Source organism: Anoplophora glabripennis, unplaced genomic scaffold (assembly GCF_000390285.2).
Source record: "Anoplophora glabripennis isolate ALB-LARVAE unplaced genomic scaffold, Agla_2.0 scaffold1190, whole genome shotgun sequence".
NCBI lineage: Eukaryota > Metazoa > Arthropoda > Insecta > Coleoptera > Cerambycidae > Anoplophora > Anoplophora glabripennis.
The window spans coordinates 49879-58791 of NW_019417327.1; positions in this window are offsets into that span (position 1 = coordinate 49879).

Sequence of the window (8913 nt, forward strand, 5' to 3'; positions counted from 1 at the left end):
TAATAGCTATTTATGATATACGTGTTAAAAGTAAGATTTTATTTTGTGAGTGAAGATGATTAAAAAACGAGCGTAGCGAGTTTTTTAACTTCACGAACAAAATAAAATCACTTTTAACACGTATATCATACACTATTTTTTCTACAAAACAATCGGAAGAACTTTAAACTCAATAAAAATAAGAAATCAAAAAATACCACACAGATCGCAGTGTTTATGAACCAAAATTTTCGTAGCAACCAGTGCTGTTGTTAGTTACGGAAAAAACGCAAAAATATTGACAGCATTTTCTAGTAATATTATAAGTATAATGAATAATCTCGATAATGAGCGTAACGAATCCATCCCTGCTGAAATCGAAGAAGCCGCCAGTCGAGCAACATTGGAATTATTGCCGGCGAAATCAAAGGAACAGTACGAAATCGCTTATAGACGCTTTTCGGAATGGTGCAACATTAAAAAGGTCCCTGGGAAATGTAACGAAAGTGTTTTACTGGCATATTTTGAGGAAAAAGCCAAGATATGGAAATCGTCAACGCTGTGGTCAAATTATTCCATGATCAAAACTATGTTAAAAATAAAGCAAGATCAAGATATAAGCAAACATTATAAACTTATTGCTTTTTTAAAACGGAAGGGTGAAGGATATCAAGCAAAAAAGTCAAAAGTTTTGACGAAGACGCATATCGACAAATTTCTCACAGAAGCAGAAGACGAAAAGTATCTGATGATGAAAGTCGCAGCAATAGTGGGTGTCTTCGGGGCGTGTCGCCGGGAGGAATTGTGTCAGATGACCATCGACAATATCGAATATTTGGGCACTTCGGTTGTTGTGACCATACCAGATACTAAAACGAAAGTGCCTCGGACTTTCAGTGTTGTTGGTTAATTCTATTTAAACTTTTTTAGAAAGTATATAGCACTCCGGCCACCCAACGCTGACCATAGGCGACTTTTTCTTAAATATATGAAGAATAAATGTGTGAAGAATCCAGTCGGAATTAACATGTTTGGTAAAATGCCTGCCGACATTGCAGAGTTCTTGAATCTACCAAATCCTCAACTCTACACCAGACACTGTTTTCGTCGTTCATCGGCGACATTGTTAGCAGATTCTGGTGCAAATCTTACTACCACCAAAAGACATGGAGGATGGAAATCTTCAACGGTAGCTGAAGGCTATATTGAAAATTCACTGGAACAGAAGAAAAAAATTGCGTGCCAAATACTTCCTACTGCTGCAACTACTAGCAAGACCACCAGTACTACCAGTAGTATTTCTACAGAAAATAGATGTGTCACACATGTTGACAGTAAAACCAACTTAAGTATGATGACTCCGCAGGGAATTACAATTTCGAATTATTCTAATTTTACTATAAATGTTAATAGTAATAACTAGTTAAAATGTTAGTTTGTACTTATTTAAAATAAAAAGTTGTTTGTGTGTTTGTTAAAACGTTTTATTAATTTTCAAAACAAAATTTAAATAAACTTTGATTTACTTTTAACACTAGTGTTAAAAGTAACTTACTTTTAACACGCGTGTCTAAAAATGACATTTTAACATCAAAAATGACAATTAAAAAGCCCACTTTTAACAGTTTTGTATAAAAGAATATTTTATTATGCAGGTGTGCATTAATATTAACAACAGAATAATCCCAGTAATGGAATTGATAAGCTGTGACCACGACGCTACGTCTATAGGAGTTTGGTTAGCTAAATTTAAATATTTTTCTCTACAACAGAGACATCAATGGCCGATATTTTCCAGTGTAGTAACAGATTATAGTCGCGCTTTAATAAATGCAGTAATGTTCTATTGGAATAATATGAATTTGAGAACTTACCTGGATATGACGTACAAAATAATATACGAAGATTATCGTGAATCATTTTATAAAGATGTTACGTACGTAAAAATATGTTGTGCTCACTTTTTCAAAATCATGGTGGCTGATATAAAGAAAATTAGTAGTGACAATATTATTTTTTTTTAAAGAAATTTGATATCACCAATAAAAATGATATAGATGTTTGGTTTAAACATTTTGTTATCATCACACATTCAAAATATGTTACGCCCGACGTTGACATGGCTTTCAGTAAACTTTTGAAAGTGTGCTGTCATTTGAGAACTCCTGACATTGAGGAGGTGGGCACTCATATTTTCAATGATGGATTTGACTAAAAAACAGGCGAATCCGATGCAATATATAACAACAGCCCATTCTATAAAAGGATTTATAATATTTATGAGGAACAGCTTCGTGAAATAGACAGTGTAGTAAATTCGTCAAAAAAACTCAATGTGTATTATCAACCACAACTTTTTGATGTCATTTTAAAAAAATACATTCCCATATTACCTTTATGGTCGTCAGTTTTATCCATACACGGAAAATCCGGCGAAAGAAGTAGCAACTCTAATGTGGAAAGCTGGTTTTCAATTGTAAAAAATTAAATTATGTGTGGAACGCCTAATCAAAAGTGCAGTAGAGTAGTTAGATATTTAAGAAAACGAACGCTGTCTCTATACAAGGAAGTAATTTTTGACATATCAAAGTCTGGTCTAGCGGGTAGAGGAAAAAGAGATCGATTAAAGAATGACACCGAGCATGATATGCTGGTTAAAGAAACCTGGAATAAAAAACTAAAAAATAAGGGTAGTACCAATTTTCAAGGCATTCTTTTACATAAAACTGTAAAGTCCTTAAGTACCAAAGTTAGTAATCAGGTGCCCCATTTCGAATGTGATGGAGACGTTTTATCAGTCGATTTGGAGGAACCACAGACGATTTTGAACGGGAAAGTACAAACTATGGAAATGCCATATTTACTATTTTTAGAAAAACTTAATTTAAATGAGACGGAAAGAAAGCTGTTAAATATTTCGACAGTGAAACAACAGCAATCTAATCTATGGTACGAAGAACGAAAGAAGCGTATAACTGCATCGAATTTTGGATATGTTTGCAAAAATACAAATAATAGTAAATTATTACTTCAAAAAGTAAAAGAACTCTTATACGAAGACAAACAGCAAACCGTTCCCATGAAACATGGAATAAAATATGAAAAAAATGCCATACACAGTTATACCGATTTATATAGGAAAGTCATTGTACACTATTGCGGCCTTATTTTAGATAAAGATGCGCCTTACATAGCATGTTCTCCAGACGGTCTAGTTGGGCGAGATGGTGTTATCGAAATTAAATGTCCATTTAAGATACGAAATATACACCCTGTGGATGTATTTACACAAAGGAAATTAATTTATGTGGATCAAAATGGAAATCTGATCAAAGACCAGGATTATTTCTATCAAATTCAAGGAATATTACATATTACGAAACGACAATGGTGTGATTTTGTAATTTGGACGTATTAAGGCATTAATGTTGAAAGAATATACAGGGTGGTCCCGAGGTAATGGGCCAAAATTCATGGGTAGATTCCCGAAGCAAAAATATTGCGAATGAACCGAACTTACCTTAGTACAAAAGTTGATAGTTAAAGAGATACAGGGTGTTAAATGTAAAATATTATTTTAGTTTATTTCCATTCATTTCTCAATAAATGCAAATATCTACACAAAATTTTGGGGTTTGGGGTTCTTTGGATAGAGGAATTGAAATTTGTTCACATTTTGGTTATAGTTCATAGAGGGCGCCAAACGACATAACTTTTTTGTACTTTAAGGTACCTATCTCATCTTTGGTGTCAAATTCTTATTTTCCAACTTTTTTTACACAAAAAAGATGGACTTTATGAAAGTAGCTGTCTCGCATCGTTTCCGAGATATTTGGCTTTCAAACTTCCAATGGTAATAGTTGAAATAATTAAAATAATTTAGAATTGTCAAAAACAAGGATTTATTTAGAATTAAAAATTGTAGTGAACAGTAAAATAGTACTTAAACATTACTAAAAAATATGACAATAACTGCTCAAAATGTCCACCTCTAACTTCAATACATTTATCAACACGTTTATTAAAAGATTGTCTTATTTTAAAGTATAAATCCTTAATGCGAAAAGACGTTGAAGCATTTAAAACGTGCTACTAAAGTTCTTCTCAAGTGTTTATAGTTTCTCCATAAACAACTGATTTCATGTAACTCCAAAAACGAAGCATTCTATCTCACATTTATGTATACGAGTATACAATTTAATGTGTAAGCTAAGATGTAATTTTAATTAGATACAAATAATACTTAATAGAAATTAGCATACAAATGACAGCAATAAGATATATGGAAGACGTCAATTATTTGATTTTCGTCCAAATCCTACTTAAGAAACTTTACCGCTAAATTAATAATACCTGTAGGTACTTAATTGTAATTTAATGCAACAGCATTGGAAGTTTCAAAGCCAAATATCTCGAAAACGGTGCGAGATAGCTACTTTAATAAAGTATACCTTTTTTATGTAAAAAAGTTGAAAAATAAGAATTTGTTACTAAAGATGAGATACCTTAAAGTATAAAAAAGTTATGTCGTTTTTAACACATTCAATCTACTGCAGCCCTGTATGAATTTTAACCAAACTGTGAACAGATTTCAATTCCTCTACTCAAAGAACTCCAATCCTCAAAATTTTGTGAGGATATTTGCATTTGTTAAGGAATAAATTAAAAAAAACTGAAATAATATTTTACATTTAACACCCTGTATCTCTTTAACTATCAACTTTTCGACTAAGGTAAGTTCAGCTAAATCGCAATATTTTTACGTGAGGAATCTACCCATGAATTTTGGCCCATTACCTCGGGACCACCCTGTATAAAGACGATTACTTCTTCCAACAAAAAATGGCAGAGCCCCTATTTCAATTTTATATGTTTTACTTATTGCCCGAAATCGTAAGTCCGAAATATCCAAGTTGCGACATCGAAACTGTTTTCTGGAAACAAGGAACACCTCACTCACACAGTAAACTAGGAAACCCATTTATAAATCTGCTTCAGAATGGTTTAGTGGCTAACATAGATTACTATGCCAGGTGCGAAGGATATCATAATTATACTGTTTGCCACTATGAATCTGCGTTCTGGTCAGAACTTAAATATAATGATTTTAGTAGTATTAGTGGAAAACAATGGTTGACAGATTTTGCCCTAAATTGCGCTTTACATTGCGTTTTAAAGACTTCTGGACATGAAAGGCATATATTGCTTACTGTAGACCAAACCTACGCCGCAATATATCTAACAAATAATTTAGAGCCAGAATTTTTCGACCCAATGCCAATGATACTACCAGATAACGTTTTGATCTTGCCAATTTCTAGAAACAGAAATCATTGGTGCCTCGGCATTATTGATTTTGGTGTTCAAACCATAACCTATTTAGATCCACGAGGTGAGAATCGGCGAGATATTGAACAATTTAAAACTGCAGTAGAAACATTTATACAGCAATATAAAAAGTTTAAAAAAATAAATATAAGCATTGACGCGAACTGGACATTAGCAAATATACCGCATATCCTACAGAAGGACACATACAACTGTGGTGTATATGTAACATACTTTTTAAACCAGTACGTCACAAATAAATCATTACTTGTTCCGAAGGACATGAATGCATACAGAGCGGAACTACAAGAAATCCTATTAATTTGTTCGGACGATATGAAAGAAAAGTGCATCAAATGCGGTATAACTGTACAGAATGAAACCTATCGAAAATGTAATACCTGCAACCGGTTACTTCACCAAACGTGCCAGGTAAACTTAATAAATACCTGCCACTTATGCAACATTTTTCTAAATAAAAAATAATGAATTTCTATCTATCTATCTACAGTAAAAGATAAAAACATTACAATGGCATCACAAAATAAAAATCATCAAATATATAATATATGACCTATTATAAATACCTTCTATAAAAGAATTACTGACGTTTTGTTTTGTTTTCACAAAATTATTTTTGCTTTATCATTTTTTTTTTAAATTTAACAGACATCATCAAATTATTTTTATATGAATTTTTTTTCATAAGTGTGACTGCCACCTTTAATACGGCTCGGGCATATACAAAATCACACAGGATTTTTTTAAAAAGAGATAATTTAAACTATTCACGTATAGAAATCTGACATGGTCAAATTATTTTGACCCGAATTTTTTTACACAAGGGTGGCTGCCGTCATTGATACGGCCCGGGCATATACAAAAACATACAGGACTTTGTTGGAAGAGATAATTTAAGCGATACACATATAAAAATTTAACGGAAATCAACAAATAATTTTTATAAGCATGTTTTATACATAAGGGTCGCTGCCACCCTTAATACGGGCCGGGCATATACAAAAACATACGGGACTTTGTTGGAAGAGATAATTTAAGCGATTCACGTAAAGAAATTTAAAAGACATGAACAAATAATTTGTATAAGTTTTTTTATACATAAGGGTGGCTGCCACCCTTAATACGGCCCGGGCATATATAAAACCATACAGGATTTTGTTGGAAGAGATAATTTAAGCGATTCACGTATAAAAATTTAACAGACATTAACAAATAATTTTTATAAACATTTTTTATACATAAGGGTGTCTGCCACCCTTAATACGGCCCGGGCATAAACAAAAACATACAGGACTTTGTTGGAAGAGATAATTTAAGCGATTCACGTAAAGAAATTTAAAAGACATGAACAAATAATTTTTATAAGTTTTTTTTATACATAAGGGTGGCTGCCACCCTCAATACGGCCCAGGCATTTATAAAACCATACAGGATTTTATTGGAAGAGATAATTTAAGCGATTTACGTATACAAATTTAACAGACATTAACAAATAATTTTTACAATCATTTTTTATAGGAAAGGGTGGCTGCCACCCTTAATACGGCCCGGGCATTCATAAAAACATACAGGATTTTGTTGGAAGAGATCCTTTAAGCGATTCACGTATTGAAATTTAACAGACATCAACAAGTAATTTTTATAAGCATTTTTTATACATAAGGGTGGCTGCCGCCCTTAATACGGCCCGGGCATTTATAAAAACATACAGGACTTTGTTGGAAGAGATAATTTAAGCGATTCACGTTAGGGATGGGCGCGTGAGTAATTTTTGAGTCACGATCACGCACGGTCACGGTAACCGAGAGTCCGATCACGCACACTCACGCACATAAATATCTGTCAAACAGAGTCACGCACGCTCACGACGTTCAAAATTTCTGCACACACGCTCATGCACGTTCACGCGCACACACGCTAGTAAACATATCTGCCAAACAGAGTTACGTACGCTTACGAGGTTTAAAGTTCTACAATCTACACATACGCTCTCGCACATCAATTGAGAACCCAGATGTGGTCAATTAAATAAAAAAAAATGAACATTTTATTCTACAAATAACATTTTACAAAAAAAAGTTTAAAGAAAATAAGCTGCTGTCAAGTGACAACTAAAGCTCAATGCTCAAGCATCAAAGTTTTTGTTCAAAAACAATATTTGATCAACATTTTCACTGAGAAGCCGCGTCCTCCTCTCTTCCAAGATCCGGCCCGTCGTCGAAAACACCCTTTCGCTGGATGCGGAGCTTGCTGGTATATTTAGAATCTGTCTTGAAAGACTTCTAAGTAGAGGTAAATCCACCGCCTTCTTCCAGAATTCCAGTACATTACACCGACTCACCACATCCACATGCTTCATCAAATATATTTGCAACTCAGTATCAATTTCTTGCACTTGCAAGTCACTATCAGCGATATCGTCGTAGTTGTCCTTAAATTCATCAAATGGGTCCCTATGACTATGAGGCTGTTCATCCAAGTTCGTTGTTGTCAAGCCTGCAGTTGTACCAAGTTGACGTGTAGTATTCGAGATAGTTTCGTGTTGATCCAAATCCAACATGACTTTTATTGTTTCCTTTATATGTTCACGCTGTTCTCCAGACAAGAACCTCAGTGTTTTGTAAGGAGGATTCAGAAATAGGGCGACATAGTGAAGTGTGGTCGGCTGGAATCTGCTTTTCAAGGAGCTTAATGTGCAGTTCTTCAATTCAGAAATAACTTCGGAATCTGCGGGATTTTCAACGCAGTGTTTTGATAGCTTCTCGAACCACAAACCATATTCATGTATCGTTGGAACTACGTCAGAGCTCAGTTTTTCGGAGCAATCCTTGAAATATTGCAAAAATTGAAGCAAGTGTTCCAGTAGATTAAAGTTGATTGCAGCTATTTTGTGCAACTCATTTCTTCCAATCAACAGCTGTTGAATTTCTTGATACATGTCGCGAATACTTGAAAGCATGACGAACAGTGAGTTCCATCGTGTCTTAACGTGTTGTTTTAGTGACTTTGTCAATCTGCTGTTGAGCTCTGAATGCTTGAAGAAACTAACAAGCCTCTTAGAAGCATCTATCAAAACTTCCAATTCTGTAATTTTTTTCTTTTCGAGAACGTCCTCCATTACCAAATTCAAATTATGACACGCACAGGATATTCGCTTGTAGCTTCTGAAAGCAGCAGTAACGTTAGCTCCATTATCAGTTACGATTACACTGGATTTAATCTTTTCTTCTATCTTATATTCCATCAGCATTTCCACCACAAAATCGTGTATATTTGCAGCTATTTTCCGACCCAAAGTGAATTCACGCGTGCCCAAAACATTCGTCCTTAAGTTGAACTCGTCATCAATGTGATGAGCTGTTAGTGTTAAGAAAGAGCGCTGAGTATATTCGTCTGTCCACATATCGGTGGTAAATGCGACATGATTTTTTGACAAAATGTCTTCCAACTGATTTTTAATTCGATCATATTCTGTAGGGATTATTGTTCTTGTGAGAGTTCTTCTTGATGCCAAGATGTCTTCAATATTTTGTGGTCCATATTGTGCTCCAATATTGATCAAGGCTTGGCCAAATATCTTGAATC